The following is an 18,150-nucleotide window of genomic DNA, read 5'->3' as shown; positions in this document are numbered from 1 at the left end:
TTTGGCTGAATTCAGCTGAACTGCAGGCTGTGTTTACACAGAGCAGAGAGGAAACAAGTATGGGAAAAAAATATAGATCCATCCATCCATTATCTCTACTGCTTAATCCTCAATAGGGTCGCGAGGGGCTGGACTCTATCCCAGCTGACTTAGGGTGAAGGCAGGGGACACCCTGAACAGGTCACCAGTTAATCACAGAGTGACAAACAGCAAAATATGGATGTACTGTATATTGTAAAATATCTATAGTATGTTGAGTCATTGCTAACATCTATTGCTAACATCTGTGGGCACAAAAAGTGTACATGTAGTACAGTGGGTCAAGAATGACTCAGTGAGGTTGTTTTTTTTTGCAGTATCTTTGTAATGAAAAGTTTTTATCATGATATATTCTAGCTATTCCTCAAAAACATGTTTTCATGTCACAACATTTAAAATGTTAAGTTACCTTTCATAATGTAAAGAAATTGTAATATTTGTCTTACCACCCCAAGCTCTTTATCACTGATAATATCATACAAGAGGTGATGCAGTGCACAAAGTTGGAGGGACAGAGAGCAACAACAGCTGGAGGAAAGAGTGGAAAAATGTCAACAAAATTGAGGTTGACATTCTTGCATTGCTGTTTTATGTAATAGTCTTCTTTTTCAATTATCAAAATGTTCAAAATCTGTTATAAAGTGAAAAATAATCATATTTCAAACATGAAATCATTCATGTGTGGGCAAATATATAATACAAACAATAATACAAATGATTATTCTTAACCAAAATGACAATAATGGCATAAAACACATTGATTCTTACACGAGTCATTTTTGTCTGTATGGAGTCCAATCATTTGTGCATCTAAGGGTTAATATAGTTTTTTCAATCAAATAAATTCAACTTTCATTTTTTTTCAAAAAAGGTCTGAAGTAATATAACTTTGCCATATTCCACAAAAGACTTTTTTGACTTCTCTCTACTTCTAGTCATGGTTGTTCTGTTTCCATAGAGGCTAATATGAGCTCAAATACAATCTTTATCAAATGAACCGTTCTTTGAAATGGATAAATTGAATTTGCAAAAAGTACCAGCCTTACTATAATACAAGACTTTATTTTACACCGTTTCATAAATGAATACATGCTATGTAATGGCTAATATAATTGCAAGGAAATTATTCATATGAGCTGGGGCGAAACTCTGCAGAGCTATTGTTAAATTGTCTTTTAAGAATACAAATAAGCCCATCAGTGCTCCTGTGAACTTGTTTTATAAGCTGGTTCATAATTCATTGTGAAATTCTGTGTTTGCTCCTTGACATTATGCGATCAGACAGTTTTGGGCTGTCATCCATCCAAACAGCTAAAGCTTGGTACAGTATAAAATGTTAATGAGTGAGCGTGATATTATTCTTTGTGACCCTTCCACAGTCTTGCTTTAAGATTGCCGACAGTGTAGCCGCTGCCAGATGCATGTGTGCATGAAACACACACACACTTGAGGAAAGAGACCTACATATGTACATCAAACATATTACATACTTTACATTAACATACACCACACATGTATACCCGCACACAGGAGGACAGACAGAGACGTACATACAGCCTGTTGCCTACAGTAGACAACTATATGTGCATTTCCACACACAAATTGCCCAACAAAGCCAGAAACTTATATAATATCTCCACCCATAATGGCTTGTTGAAACTATTAGAGCTTGATAAATGTACAAGCACTGCAGAGTCATGACTTAGGCATGGCCTGATAGATCTGAACCGTGTATACTCTCTGTGAGAAAGTCCTAGTGAGGGCATTCAACGAAATATGTTGCTTTTCATAATTAATAAGGAAGCGCATCTTCTCTTTGTGAACATTCATTCCACTTACACAGCTTGAAGTGTTTGACTATGTCTTTTTAATGACAGCATCAGCCAAAAGCTGGAGTAACTTTCCACAATTTTCTCTCACATATCTTGCGGTCCTCTCCTTCCAGTTCTTTTGTTATTTTATTTATTTTTTTACTCTCTCTCTTCTCCCTGGGCATCCTCTTTTCTTTGTTTGAGAATTTAACACACATGCTGCACAAAAAGCCATTTTAAGTTAAGTCTGAAACCATAAAACCAGCGTTTCTGAGACCAGCGATGTGCAACAAAAACCAGCACATAATCTAAACACATTGCGAGACATCCGTCACTGCTGTAAACTGCTGGAGTCAGAAGTGCACAGTGACAAAGTTAGATGATGAAATAAAATACACTCTAATCACAGTAATCTTTACATTACTACACACTGTGATGCTGCAAAAGTAATCATTTTTGGAGTAATGCCTGATAAACTTTACAACAAGTCGCATTTTTTAGTTGCTGTACCAAATCGGTTTTCTGCAATGAAAGCCTCCATGTGAAGCATTATGCATCATTCCAGTCTTTAAAATCATCAAAATCTCATTATCATCATAGCTCTGTCTTTTATGGAAGACTACCATGAAGACGATAATTTCTTTCTTTCTGTAAATAGCTTTGACAATAGGCAATTACCGCATTCATTTTTCACTACTGTGATGTGATGTATTTTCTGTAATTTCTAATCTAAGAAACAATGCGTGGGTGAAATATGTCATGGGTGTTTTGTATTTGCTTGCAACTGTATGTAATCACATGGCACCCCATTGCACCCTGCCAATACAGCTACTAATAACTGATAAACAAGAACCATGAAGGTCTTCATGCAGAGCAGAGCATAGAATTGACATTTCCTCCTCACTAATCTGCAAATTTCAGCCTTTGTGAGTGCGCTGCACACAATAGATTAATTTAAGAAGCCTCGTGCAATCACAGCCTATAGAAAATTAATCACAATTCAGCATCCTTGCAGCCGTGTGAATCATGCAAACACACAGAAACATGCAATCTACATCAGTATTCACACACGCATGCTTGAACAAGAGCCGTCTTATTGGAATACATCCTCATTAGTGCTTTTCACTCTCCGCATGTCTCTCACCTCTAATGTCTCTCGCACAAATTCACTTTCTCCCTCAGTCTGATGCCTGATGTAGACGTCACAAAGCGAGGGACAGAACCAAAGAGACAGACAGAGAGATAAACTGGCAGATTCTCAGTCCCTACTTAACCTAAGTTTGATTTAGAATGAGTTGACAAAAAACGCCTCGAGTAAAACGAAGAACATTCTGAGTGCTGGTTTGTTGAGGGCTTGGCCTTGAAGATCCTCGCATTTTGTTCTTAACAGCGAAGCTGCCTGAAAACTGAAGGCTAATTCTGCATTTGAGGGGAAAACAAGGAAGAATATTAAGTGACGGATCCTTTGTCAACGCTTATTAAACCTGCATGATTTAGTGTTTTTGCTGTGATTGTGCACATACGGTATAGTGCGTGTGTGTGTGTATGTGTGTGTCTTTTGCAAAGCAGGGCAGAGCTGCTTCTAAGTCTATGTGACAACTGTGTCCAGAATGTCAAGCAAACTGACGTGGGAACAAAACCTCAGGGTCACTCAGCCATCTGTTGTTGTTCCTCATGTATATGTATATATATGTGCATTTGGGTGTGTGTTTGTTGCACAAAATCCCCTTTGTGTGCGTACAAAATAGTGTGTGTTAGCATGTGTGTAGCTGTTCTACCTATGTGTATGCATGCCTATTTCAAAGATTATTATGACACCCTTGTGTGTGCGTTGTGTGTACACATAATAGGCATGTGTAAATAAATGATGCTGACAGTTTCATTCCTTTACCGTTATTGTGTAATCTGCTATTACAACATAATGGCCAATCATTCTGAATAGGATCTTAAACTGTATGACTGTGTGTGTGTGTGTGTCTTTCTGTGTGTGTGTGTGTGTGTGTGTGGGTGCTGTTTGATAAGGAGCTAAATGGGAATGAAGACTCTAAATTGCCTTTGCAGTTTGAGCTCAGCCGTTTAGCTTGATTATGATTATTATACTAGTGGTGTTTCTCATAAAATGATCTCCAACATAGCGCATTGAATCTGCCGTGTTTATGTTTCTTTTGAAACGCTCGATAATGACATACAGAGAGTAGCCGCTTGCTAAACTGTTGTTTGAGATCTATATCCTCCATATATACTGCGGCAGTCTGATATAAGCACTTAGAGTCAGCCTTGTATGTGACTGGGATGCTTCTGCTAAGGTGAAATATCTGCCATTTGGAAAATCGGACATTTGAATGAGCTAATTTCCTGTTGAAATCCCTGTGATAAATTAAACATAACTACTTTTGGAGTCATTAGCTATGTGCATTAATGGATTCATTTGCAAATATTTCAATATTATTAACAAAGACATGGGCTGACCGCCGGTTCACATCCCAGCCTGGGCCTGGGATCTTTCTGCATGGACTTTGCATTTTCTCCCTGTGCATGTTTGAGTTTTTTGGGGGTACTCTGGCTTCCTTCCACAGTCCAAAAACATGTTCAGGTTAATCGGTAATTCTAAATTGTTCATAGGTGGGAATGGGAGTGTGATTGTTTGCCTCTATATGTAGCCCTGTGATAGACTGAGGACCTGTCCAGGGTGTCCCCTGCCTTCACCCTAAGTCAGCTGGGATAGACTCCAGCCCACCCGAGACCCTAATAAGGATTAAGCAATGTATAGATAATGGATGGATGGATAACAATAACAAAATGCAAGTCTCTCTTCAAATGGTGTATTGAGGGTGAAAATGTTGAAGCCTCTGTTGTGTTTCTGCTTTTACTGCTGGATTGAAAACAAACCCTCAACTTGTGGGAAATACTAATCACCTTCATTTAGGGGAGCATTCTAAGAGCCAATCATGTGGCTCCTAAGGAAGGATGTAAATACTGAAATATAAATTGGATGTTTGTCTTATTTTTCCTGTTATCTGGAGCAGATATGGTTTTCTGTTGTCACTTGTGACAGTGGCAGCTTTTCATGGTACATCAAATCACCTGTTTGAGAAAAGGTTTTGGATTTCTAGTGGCATCCAGAGGCATAAAGATCCGACCAACTGTTCAATCAACACCAAAGTTGTGATTATAGACAACCAAAACAACAGAGTCTGCACCAACAGAATTTGAATCAAGATAGTGATTCTTCACAGACCAAAGTAAAGTTGATTACCTTACTGAGAAGTTGAAGATTTACAGCCTGTCGTCTACAACTCTTTATCTCATGACTCACAGCAGCTTCCACTTCTTCTGTTGTTACTCCCTGCAGTTTTTGAAACTTATCTGACAACCGAAATACTAAAAATGACTTTTTTGAGGGCATTTTTGGTAATCGTGGTCAGTAAATCCATCCGATGAATATAATTCCACTTCCTGTTTAACCAATTACCTGCTTTTAATGTGAACCAGCAGCAGTGAGAAATGTCTGGTTTGTATTAGCAGTAACGTAATCCAGCTCTGATATGGCTGTAGAAAAAAGAACATAGTGAGGCTAATATCAATGGAATGAAATTAAGTCTGTGTTACATGCTACGTCCTTTCTTGTGAATTCTTAGTAATTCAATATGAAAGCAGCATGGTGATGATATAATCTACAATAAACAGCATGAAAAATTGGGCTCCAGTACTTGAAAATGTTTGTAATCATAACTTTAACTGTAATTGTGGTTAGAATTTGAAAATCTGCAACTTTGCTTGTAAAACGTTGTCCAACACATCACAATACAAAATGTGATCAAATAGTTCTGTGACCTTCCTGCAAAATGTGCAGCAGTAAAATGCATGTCTCAGGTGTGAGGAGGAACATGTTATATACACCCAGGCAACTTCATGTTTTCCATGGAAAGTCACACTTTTATTATGGTGCTAATATAGTTGCACAAGGGTTTTCTAATTATCAATTAGCCTTTCAACATGATTAAATAACACAATGTAGCATTAAAACACAGGAGTGATGGTTGCTGGACATGGGTCTCTGTACCCCTATGTAGATATTCCATTAAAAATATTCTGTTTCCAGCTAGAATAGTCATTTACCATATTAACAATATCTAGACTGTATTTCTGATTAATTTCATGTTATCTTCATTGGGGGAAAAAATTCTTTTCTTTCAAAAATAAGGACATTTGTAAGTGACCCCAAACTTTTGAATGGTAGTGTATGTTACATGTGTTTTTGTGACTGCTGGCAGGTGCTCATTTGCGATTTCCATGGACCTGAGAAAAACATTGCATTTGGTTTCAGTCAACAGTCTGGCCCGAGCACACTTTCATGTTGAAAATCATCCCTGGTGATCAGAGTTAGATCTATGGAGAGGAAGAGCTTTAGTCTCCAAGACCGAAGAAAACGTGTGAGGTCAGGAGCACGCTTGTCATTTTCTTTGACAACGACAGGGTTGTGCACTGTAAATTTATCCCCCAGGGTCAAATTGTCAATGCTGTGTCCTACTGTAACATCCTGAGGCTTCTAAGGGAAAACATTTAGCATAAATGACCTTAACTGTATTTGGGCCCTCCAATTGTGTTGTGTGAATACTCACAGCAATTTGAATACACAGAAGTGTTTTGGCCCACCAACACAATCATCCTACTCCAGTGCAACATATTTGGCTCCTTGTGGTCACTTCCTCTTCCCTAAAATGGAATTCAAGTTGAGGAGGTTCATTCAGATTCAGTGCACATCACAAATGGTGCTTGACATGAGACTTCCAGAGTTTGTTCTCAGCGTAGCAGGAGCACTGGGAGCAGTGTACTGCTTAATCAGAGACAGGCTCAACTGTTTTGATTGCACCATGTCAGTGAAATTCAGAAGTACAATCTATCAAAAGTGTATTCTGAGCTTATATTTTTTTTCTTGAATTTGTGTTTCAAAGTATAAAATGAATATCCATGAAAAAAAAATGCATTTCACATATTCCAAAAAATACATGAATTGTCATTTTGTCCAGCTAGCGAGGAGTTCAAAAATCTCCTCTCTCCTCATTTCACTTCTCTGCATCTCCTTATCAACAAACCATTTCTCAGCTTGCTGCAAGTCCTTGCCCGACCAAGTGAACCTCTGCTTTTTTTCTCTTCCCTGCCCTCATCTTCACTGCCTCTCCCTGAGTGTAAGCTAATGACATTGCAGTAAAAGGAGAGCAAAGACACCACGAGTGAAATGATGAGAGAGGAAGAAAGAGGGCAAAGGAGGGATGTCAGTAATGCAGAGACCTGACTTTTCTTAATACTTTCAAGAGCTCTCTCTTTGTCTCGCTGTTTCTTTCTTTCGCTGCTTTCATCTTTATCTGTCTGGGAACATGGGTTCACTGATTTCCTCACTAACTATATAAGATCAGCCTGTTCAAAGTCCAGCATTTATATGTTCTTCACACACGCCGCTGTGGATTTGTGTGCACATGTACCCTATGTGTGTGTGTGTGTGTGTGTAGAGATTAACTGATCAGAATTTAAAGTTTAATATCTGTGAAATAAATCCTCTCAGTGGGTTTTGTTTTGGGAAAGAAAGACAGAACGGATGGAGGGAAGAAAGGCAAGGAGAAGAGAGGACCACATATATTTCCTTCCTCCTCCTCCTCCTCCTCCTCCCCCCTTCTCTTTGAGATGCTCCAGAAGATAACAGGGTCAGGGATGGAGGGATGCACAGTTGGAGGAAGAGAAGGCAAGAAGGACAGAGTAGGAGAAGGAGAGACAAACAAAGGTTGACACAACAGTGAGAGAGTGTTGCATGAGAACGCTTGATGTGTCAGTGCTGTATCTGAACGTGGCCTTGCACATGTTTGCACGCATTCATGTCCTTGTGTATGTGCACGTATGTCTGGAAGTAGCTGTGTGTTAACGTAGACCTCGTCTTATGTCCTTGTGAGTGAGACTCTGTATGATTGTGTACATGTGTGCATGCATGTGTCTGATGGTCTTCAGGGAATCACTGTGGTCAGCATGAACTGTGTGTGTGCCTGTAAGCGTGAGGATTCTGTTTGGGAGTTTACATTCGGATTTGGTTGTGCGTGTTGGAGTGCCTTCCTGTGTGCCTGTGTGTCAGCATACAGTAGGAGTGTGTGTTTTCCTCAGAGTTATTTTTATCTGCTCATCACAGCAGGAGCCGGAGTTTCACTCCAAGTAGGTCACAAGTGATGATCTCAAATAAGGATAAATAAAAGGCGCACAACAATGAGATATTAGAATAATATGTGTGTGTCTGCATGTGTGTGTAATGTTAACAAATCTCTGTCTCTTGTTCTCATACATGTGCACAGATACCTGCAATCGGACATGTTGTTATCATGATCAAAAATCCAACCTCATCAGCAGTCTTTGTCAAACTCCCACAGGAGCGACAAGATGGTGTCTCATTTTTTTCAGCTGCAAGCTCAGTTTTATTATTCAGTTTATTATTCTTTTCCACTGTTTCATCATTTTCAAGTCCATTTGATTTGCTTTTCTTTTATTGAGAAGCACTTCAAACTCTAATTTGAGTTGTAAAAAAAAAAGTATTTGAATATCTTTTCTGAAGTGTCTGGTATCAAGAAATATTCCTAGTTGACAGGTACATGTGGGATGAATTATAAGTACCCATAGCCTGTTAGCATAGTAGTCACATTATGTTGCTGATGGAGGGTTGTGCAACAGTGACCTTGTGTGAAATTATCTGTCTTTTCTTTTGTTATTTTTACTGATTCTGTTCAGAGGCAGAGGCAACTGCATCATATTTATATTATCTTTAGGGCTTGTGGTACTTCATGCGTTGTGGGGAGGACTTATGGATGTGTCCTTCAATACCTTGCAGAGGGTGCTGAGTGAATACATGTAGTATCAAAGTTGTTGCTCCTATCTGTCTAGCTTCTGCCGTTTTGTATCCTCAGCAGCCATAAAAGTTTAAAGACCCCCTTTGATGTAAATCAAGTGTTTTACCTTGTTAACATGTCTTTGGCACTGCTTTTATATGCCAGAAGACACGTCATGAGCAAAATAAGCAGTCAACACCATGGGTGAGCATGTCTGCCTTGAAACTAAAGCATACTGACGACTGTCTCAACAATATTGATTCAAATTCAATTTTCTCCTCCCCTTCCACTCAGGAAACTACCTCTAAACAGCAACCTACCACTTTGAAAATTTGTAGTTTTGCACAGGATTTGGATCATGTGATAAGGCAGTTGTACTCTTTTTTTTTCACTGTAAATAAAACATTTTATTGACAGATTTCCTCCCCCTGCCTGCGCATTCTCCACCAAAACAATTATGACAATTTTGAGGGGACACCATTGCTGCATCCTGGGCTTGGCACTACCTAGTACAATTATGATTGACTAGAAGTACAAACAATCCAGGGTGTTTTTTCCCCCTTAAACAGAATGATAAATACTTCTTTTTTGGAATGGGTTTCTGGTTTAAACATTTAAACAACATCAGGGTTAGGGATTGAATTAATCCAGTACTAAAGCTTGCCATTGCTTTGGGTAGAGTGGTTTTATAGTGTTAAAGAGTCTTAGGTCAGCTGGTTGACAAAGAGGTGCATGGAGAAAGGATACAATGCTGTGGAGTTACACCTAAGCCATTTTAAGGCATAAAGGCATTATTTTCATAAGAAAAAATAACTTTTAAATATGTTGTTTTAATGCACAGTGATGCATTTTAGGATTTTATTCAACGCTTTGAGTGGGACTTTAAAAAATGCTCAGTGACACGACATCGGAAATTTGAGAGCAATTCAAAAGAAACAGAAGCACAACATTGTTTGCAGTTCTGCTCTACAAAGAGTGAACTTCAATAACTTGTTCCGTTGTTCACTAAAAACACAGAAAAAAATGTAGCAAAAATATTCAGTGCCGCATAAGCAAACAAGAAATGACAACAAAAGCTTATTTCTGTGTCTGACTTCAGCTACATCAAAACACAACTGTCCAGAGGAGCCTAAATATGTAAAGGGAATCCTCAGTGCAACACACACACACAGAACTACACTTCACTTCATGCCAGAAAACACAATACTTAAACAGTGAATGTCACAATGTTACCAAAAGGGTGAATTCTGAATGAGAAGCTTTGGCCACATGTGAGGGTAAGATGGAGTGTGACATTGAAAGCTCTGATATTTGCAGCAGCTGCAGTTGTGTGGACATTGCGCTGGACTTTCAGTGGCAAACAGACGAGGAAGCTGACCCTGAAGATGATCTTGTTTGGATTGGCATCCCAAAGGAAGAGGTGAAGGATGTTGCTCAAGGAGAATGATGTACGAGCTGCTTTCCAAAGCCACTTGAACAAGCAACAGACCAGATGGATGTAAGGAAATATCACAGCGGAATTTGTTCATCACTGTATCTATTAGGAAATGAAAAAATGTGGTAAAAAGTCATGTTCCTCTGGAAACCTGCTGCGCTTTCATAATTTAGAACAAGTTATGCCAACATAGAGCAGTTAAATGCACTCTTCTTTTCTATATTCAGCACTAAAAGTATTTCTAAAGCTGATTTATTGGCTTCAATACAACAAAATGTATTAGACTTCTTGTGACTTTTGAACAGTTTGTGCTTTCAATTTGTTGATATTTTACTTTTGTATGTCAATAGCTTTTCCATATGTTACTTTCCCCTCATCATTAAGCTCCTATATATGACATACAACATGATAACATCCCCAGCAAATGCTTCTGGACAATATTTGCCATGACTGACCAATAGTTATTGTTACTCCCTACAGTTCACCCATTGGTTACAGTGATGGCTAGAGATGATCACTCCCTCCCTGTCTCCCCTACTTTATTCGCCTCTCCCAGTGTGTCCTTGTACATTTGTCTGTTGTTACTCCTCTCCAGCCACTAGTCAACAGCTTGTGCAGCACACTTGAATGAATTTGCGTGAAAGCTGATCTATATTCCAGAGCAGAAACATGTAAACAACAGTGAGGCGTGAGATAGGAACAGACAGGACACATTGAAGTCAATTGCAGGCTATGTTCTAATGGTATTAGTACAGAAAGTCCTCACTTTAGGCTTGTGGAAGCATCAGGGTCAGGACCTGTCTGGAAGACATCTCTACAAGTGCAGCGCAGAATATTATAGATGACACCTCATGTCCTGTCTGCTCAACTGAGATCTCAGCCTCTTTATCAAACACCTTAAAATGACACTCAAAGTTAAATAGGAATTGAAAGCCTCCCCCTGCAGAGTATAACTTCCAGCTTATATATGAATTGTTCTACAACCAGATTTAGAGGCTGTTGAAAAAAATAGCGTTCAGTGATGATAATTCAAATTAAAGATGGTATCTTGCTGGTTTCTCAAAAAGGGTAAAAACGGATTAATCCAGAAAATAGTATAATTTGTATGTATGCTTGTATGCACATTTAATTTCGGTAAAGACCAAAATATACACTACCGCTCAAAAGTTTGGGGTCACCCAGGCAATTTCATGTTTTCCATGAAAACTCACACTTTTATTTATGCACTAACATAATTGCACAAAGGTTTTTCTAGTCATTAATGAGCCTTTCAACACCATTAGCTAACACAATGTAGCATTAGAACACAGGAGTGATGGTTGCTGGAAATGTTCCTCTGTACCTCTATGGAGATATTCCATTAAAAATCATCTGTTTCCAGCTAGAATAGTCATTTACTACATTAACAATGTCTAGACTGCATTTCTGATACATTTAATTATCTTCATAGAAAAAAAACTGCTTTTCTTTAAAAAAATAAGAACATTTCTAAGTGACCCTGAACTTCTGAACAGTAGCACATTATCAACCAACTGACTCATAGACAAACTAAATGTATTAATAGCATTACAACAGTTCTGAGAGAACAAATAATAACAGTAGTCCCTCTACACGCTGTACCATGAAGCAGGATTAGTGGGTTAGTAAAATATGTTAAGCCTAAAATCAGAGTTTTCACTGTCTTTTAACCTGGCTTGATCATCACTGTAACTTTAAATTGACTGTAAGAAGCATCATCCTTTCACCATTTCTATTCCTGATGTTGTTTTCTATCAACAATATTATCAAATTGTAATCTGAGTGAATATGTTGTATCTGCAAACCTGCTGAACTGTAAGTTTGTAAAGACACTGAACAAACCCGTGTAGTTGTAGCAGTGCATACTTTATGCATCACAGTGTCATGGGAACATACATGCATTCAGCTGGTGAAGCAAAAATGCATATAAATGTTATTTTTAGCTCAATCACTGACTCACTGCCAGCTTTAAACTGCTGGTTTTAATACAGCACAGACTAGCAAAGAGAGAATATTTAACACTAACTTCACTTTGACTTTATCAAAAGTTTAAGTGATTTTCACACACCCTACATTTTGGAACAGTATCAGACCTGAACGCACCTCGTTAGTAAGTGGTAGACTTACTAGTGGTAGATTAACTTATATGATTGCCAATTTTCTGCCAACAGTTCTCGCTTGCATAATTTGCAGAAACTGTGCTTTTACTGTAATACATTTTTATGTTCCTTATAGCTCTCAATTATAACAGCTTGTTCTTCTGGACTGAAGTAGGCAGCAGGCAGTCTGTGAATTTTGCGCAGAAGAAGAGTCAAATTAAACACACCTTAATCATCGTGGGGATAGTAATTATCTCTTACGGGGGTTTTAGGTTTTGTCAAACCGACTTACACAGAGAAAGCCTGACTATGTCCGACTTGTATTGTGGTGCACCCCTCTGGCCCATGTGTGGTCACAAGTTTGCAATATTTCAGTCGCTCACGTCGCTTACAGGTAAAAAATAAAAAGCATCACCACTGTCATCCCCTTCTTCACTTAGTAAAGAAGCAAACTCAGCACCACATTGCTGTAAACTGTGTTAGTACGCAGCTTTAAATACCATCAAGACAAATTAGTTTCCATTGTTTAAAAGGTGGGTAAGACAGGTGGAAGTGGTGCAGAAACTGGTATTTATTTGAAAAGCACAGCATAAAATATCTGTTCTACGTGGCTGTAAAATCTGAAGTAAGACACGGGTAAGAAATTCCCTTCAAATAGCAGATGTAAATCTCAAAATCTACTTCACATATTTGTCATCCATGTCTCTGGACCTCCCACAAAGCCCTGTCTCAGCACTAGCAGTTTTTAAAATTGCCACAGAATGTAAAGAGAATTTAACTCTTAACTGTTTGGTTCCTCACTTGAAATACCATTTATTACACTTTAAACTGCTGTGTGGAAAAATAAAACGACTCGGCGCTGAATAAAACATGAATGTGGTTTGGCCTAAATTAATCTTGCATAGCCAAGTTTACAGAGGTCTGGAGGATTCGAGCACAATAGTCGGAGAAGGGCAGAGACAGAGAATTGTGGTTACACTTTAAAGCCATTAGAATTACACTTGAGCAAACTTGTCTAACTGAAAAGTAAACTGAGTTGCCATCTCCAGAGGCAAAAGTTTAACATTCACATTTCATTAGGATTTAAGAATTAAAGACATAACTGAAATAACTGAAGGATGATTTTCTTCTCTGCTTTCTCGGGTCCTTGTCCGCTCTTCTCTGAAAAACTACCAGGCAGCTAAGCCTGAAAATTGCTTTTCCCTTTTAATAACACTATCAATCTGTGTTTTTCTACCATGCATGTATGCATTAAGATTCATATGCTGCCTTTAATAGGCTTTTTATTTGACATTTTGAGGTGCAAAATAGAAGAGAGCGCAGCAACAAGTGAAAATAGACAAAAGAACCAAATATTAGAGTTGCTTTTTTGTTTTTATATTTCAAATCTCCTGCATTTGCCATCTGTTTCTTCTGCACCTGTGATGTGTTTATGGACACCAGTTACATCACCAAGTAGCATAAAACTGTACGTTGACAGCGGCAGTGTAGTAGCAGTGGACGACAGCTGATGACTGTAGTTGTTCTGTACAGTAGGTGTGACTGTGAAGCACCTATAGCTGTTGTAGCAGCAGCTTAAGTGGGCTTGATCAGATTTCTGGATAAACTGCACCGGTACATTTGAAGTAATAGTTGCAAGTGAACATCAAACATTCACGCTTGTCCATCTCTACTGTATGAATTGGCCAACAGAGGAAAAAAAAGAAAAAAAGACTGCCAGAGTCCAGAATTGATGGTACCTTCTTGTGCACAGGTTAGCTGCGCTCAACACAATTTTAGAATCCCTGCAATAAAAAGCAAATCGCTTATTTTGTGCTTTTTTCATACAAACAACGACAAAACAAAGGTGAAAATCTGGCTGCAAGGTTGTCAGGAAAATATCTTAAATAATGGCATGATCCTATAATGTACCGTAAAATGGCAATTATCTGTAAAATAAATAAATAAATACAAAAGATTACAATTATTATTAGTAGTAGTAGTATTATTATTACATTTATTTCTCACAGTCAACTTATAAATTATCTTTTAAAAAACATTTTTCAATCCTTTATATACTCTTTTTTATTTAAATGCCAACAAATACCTGTGAGATTTTTTTGCTGATTTGAATACAGTGAAAAATAGTATAATTTTACAGTTGAATGAATTATAAGAACAAGCTACCTTTTGCAAAAAGATTTTTCATGTGGATGTTTTTTAGTTTCAGTGAGTTTTGTTTTTTTTTTTACTTTGAGGATTAATGTAAGTTTTTTTGTGATTTTGTGAGTTAATAATTGTAATTTAACAAAACTGGACAAACTCGAAAAATAAAATAATAAAAAAACACGTTTAAATACTGCAGAGAAACATTAACTTCTTACAGTGTATGTTAAAATATAAAAGTGTAATGACAAGATTATGAGTAATTCAGACCAGATTAATGGGAGTAGAGATAGATGTACAGCTGTACAGCTATATACTGGTTGGAAATAAGATTCAGTTTAATGCAAATTTAATATTACATTTTATCACTGACACTTCGTTGCACAAACAAGCAACCGGCACTGTAGGAAAGGTCAAGTTCTGGTGTTGTATTTAATATGCACTCCATGCCGCTGCAGGAAATACTTTAAGAACAATTGTACTGAGAAAAGGAGAATTTAGAGACAAAGCATGTCTGTCAGACTGTAGAAGTTAATATAATAAAGTTGCATATTTTGCCATTAATACTTCAACATTTCATTTTTTTTGCGTGGCTTTGTTGGATTTTAATTTCACTTACATGCTTCTTCTTTGTACACATTAAGAAACTGTCAGACGGAAAATTAGTTAAAATAACTATAATTTGTCTTTTGAATGTGACATCATGTCTGAGGACCCAACCTTCTTCCTATTTCTCACAGACCTGAAGCTTACAGTAGTGCCAGAGTATTAATTAAAGCATTTTTCATGCTTTATGTACTTCATAATTGTTAGGTAATAATAGAACTGTCACCTACTGTGGCAGGAAACAGTTCTTCTGCATTCTTCTTCATGGCTGTTAATCCCAGTGGCTCTTGTCAGCAGCCAGAAGCTGCCATCTTTTAGAAAGTGTGATCAACAGAGGGTTGTCACCGCCAGCTCAGTCAGTCTGAGCACACCTGGATGTGTGTTAAACTCATGTGTGTGTGTTTGTGTGGAAATAAGGAATTAATCCACAGAAAAATAGAGAGGAGGAGACAGAGAGTGACAGGTGGTAATGTCGGCCATTTTATCACCTTCGTCTGTCTTTCTGTGACAGTGCAAGTTGGCTGCTTAGCGTATTTATCCCTCGGGAGTTTGTGTGTGTGTGTGTGTGTGTGTGTGTGTGTGTTTAAGACTGAAAGTGTGTGTTTGTACAAGGAGCGTATCCACACAGGTGTATTTGGCTGTTTATGTGAATTTCAGCTCGCCTGATCATGGCTTTGCGCATTTCTCCTTTGGTAGAAGGACATACGTTCCCTCAGGGTTCGAATTCAGAATGTGACTTCAAATGCAGCCTACTTTGATGTCTACACACACACAGACACACACAGACACACACAGACACACACAGACACGCACACAGAGACACACGTAGCATGTCAGAAAGTTCACCGCACTGACAGCGGGACTGACAGAGGAAGAAAATAAAGATGACACAGAGAAAGAGGAAAGACAGACAGGGAAAACAAAGGGATCAGAGACAGAGATCAAGACACATTGAGATGGATTGAATACAGACAAACAGAACAGAGTCATATTATACAAAATCATTAAACATACACATTCCATATTCATTACAGTCTGGAGCGCAGGCTGTTTCCAGTTGAATGGATCTAAGGGGTCATAACTTCCTGTCCTCATTGTTAAACCCACATGGGTGCAAATCTGGCAGCAAATGGCAATTCAAAGTAACACAAATCAAAAATCTAATAGAAAAATAATGAGAATTCAAATTCATCATCAAAATTGCCTGTGATCTAGTGTTCATGTGAGAGTTCAACAGAGGCCTCAGATGTCTCGTTTGGACCATCATAGACAGTTAAGATAGAACTGAAAATTAACAAATGCCAGAGACAGAGGTTTGAAATTATGCTCGGCTCTAACTGAACATTTAAATTCATGCGATTATGTGGAACTAAAAAGTAATTCATGACTGATGTTCGGGTACGACAGCAAAAATGTTTCAGGAAAATTTAAAATATCTATTTACGCTAATGGGTCAATTTGTAAATTGATTCTAAGGCTGCACTCTCACTGTGGGCACTTTTTTGCTCAGCAATTTTCTATTTTCTACTTTATCTACATGTCTAATACTGACTAGCTGTCACCACTTTTTAAGAAGCACTTTGTCCTCCTACACCTCTTCTAACCCAATTCAGTCTGAAATGGTCTCCAACAAATAACATTCCTAAAGATAAGATAATACACACTTGGTTTTTGAAGACACGGTGTCAGAAAATGTGTTAGGTTCTGTCCCACTTGTGGTTGTTAATAGGAGAAGAAAAACATCAGAAAACCTCTCAGTGTGCAGCAATCCAAGACAAAACCACCCCCGTGACAGTGTTTTAGTGATTTATTGGAGGGCTGTTATTTAGGCTTGCTTTAAATTGCACAAGCATGAACTGCTAAATCTAAGTTGCTGTCTGTCTGGGGAATCTTTCAGTACTATATACTGCATCAACATGTCTACAGAAAGTGCATTTACAGTGTCTATAAAAAGCATGCGCCTCCCTTGGACGTTTTCCATTTTGATTGAATCATGTTCAATATAATTTGGCCTTTTTGACAAACAAAAAAAACCAAAAAAAGACTTTCATGTCATACACACACATCTTTATACTACCATTCAAAAGTTTGGGGTCACTCAGAAATGGCCTTATTTTTGAAAGAAAAGCATTTTTTTTCAATGAAGGTAACATTGGATTAATCAGAAATACAGTCTAGACATTGTTAATGTGGTAAATGACTATTCTAGCTGGAAACAGCTGATTTTTAATGGAATATCTCCATAGAGGTACAGAGGAACATTTCCAGCAACCATCACTCCTGTGTTCTAATGCTACATTGTGTTAGCTAATGGTGTTGAAAGGCTAACTGATGATTAGAAAACCCTTGTGCAACTATGTTATCATATGAATAGAAGTGTGAGTTTTCATGGGAAAACATGAAATTGAATGTGGTGACACATACAAAAAATTGAAAATGCTGATGCTGCCACCACCATGCTTCATGTTGAGGATGGTGTCTTTATGATGAAGTACATTGGCTGGTGTCAGCTGATTATAGCATGAATTAGGTGAGTCACTTTAAAGGGGATGAATATATATGCAGTTACCTATTTTATATTATGTCTGTTTATGTCAAGTATTTTTAAAACAAAGTCTTGTCCAAAAAAAAAAAAAAAAACCCCACAACTGAGACTTCTTTACTATGACCACTATTAAGCTGTGCTTGAAGCTGTTGTCCTGTGAGCTGCCTATCACCAAGCTGTTGACTCTCAGAAATTTGTCTTCTGATTCTGTTGTGGCTTTGGGTCTTCCAGACCTCTTCCTGTCAGAGGTTCCCCCAGTTCCCCCAGAGTGCCTTTTGATGGCGAAGAAAACTGTACTCACTGACACCTTGATTTTCTTCGCAATTTCTCTGTAGGAAAGACCTACATTTTTAAGTGTCATGATGGTCTGTCTCTCTTTTATTGTTAATTGCCTTTTCCTCTTCATTTTTATAGCAACACACCACTTTCTGCTGTGCAATACTGTTCAAGAAATGCTCTCTAGGGTATGGTGCCATGGTGTGTTCCAACAGTACTTTTATGCAGACAGAGGGGGTGGGAAGTAATCTAGAAAAGTTGGGACATCTGTAGGATTTGGTAGCACCAACTTTCAAGGCTTGATCAACCTCCA

This window comes from Amphiprion ocellaris, chromosome 19 (genome assembly GCF_022539595.1).
Source record: "Amphiprion ocellaris isolate individual 3 ecotype Okinawa chromosome 19, ASM2253959v1, whole genome shotgun sequence".
NCBI lineage: Eukaryota > Metazoa > Chordata > Actinopteri > Pomacentridae > Amphiprion > Amphiprion ocellaris.
Note: the sequence above shows the minus strand (reverse complement) of the source record.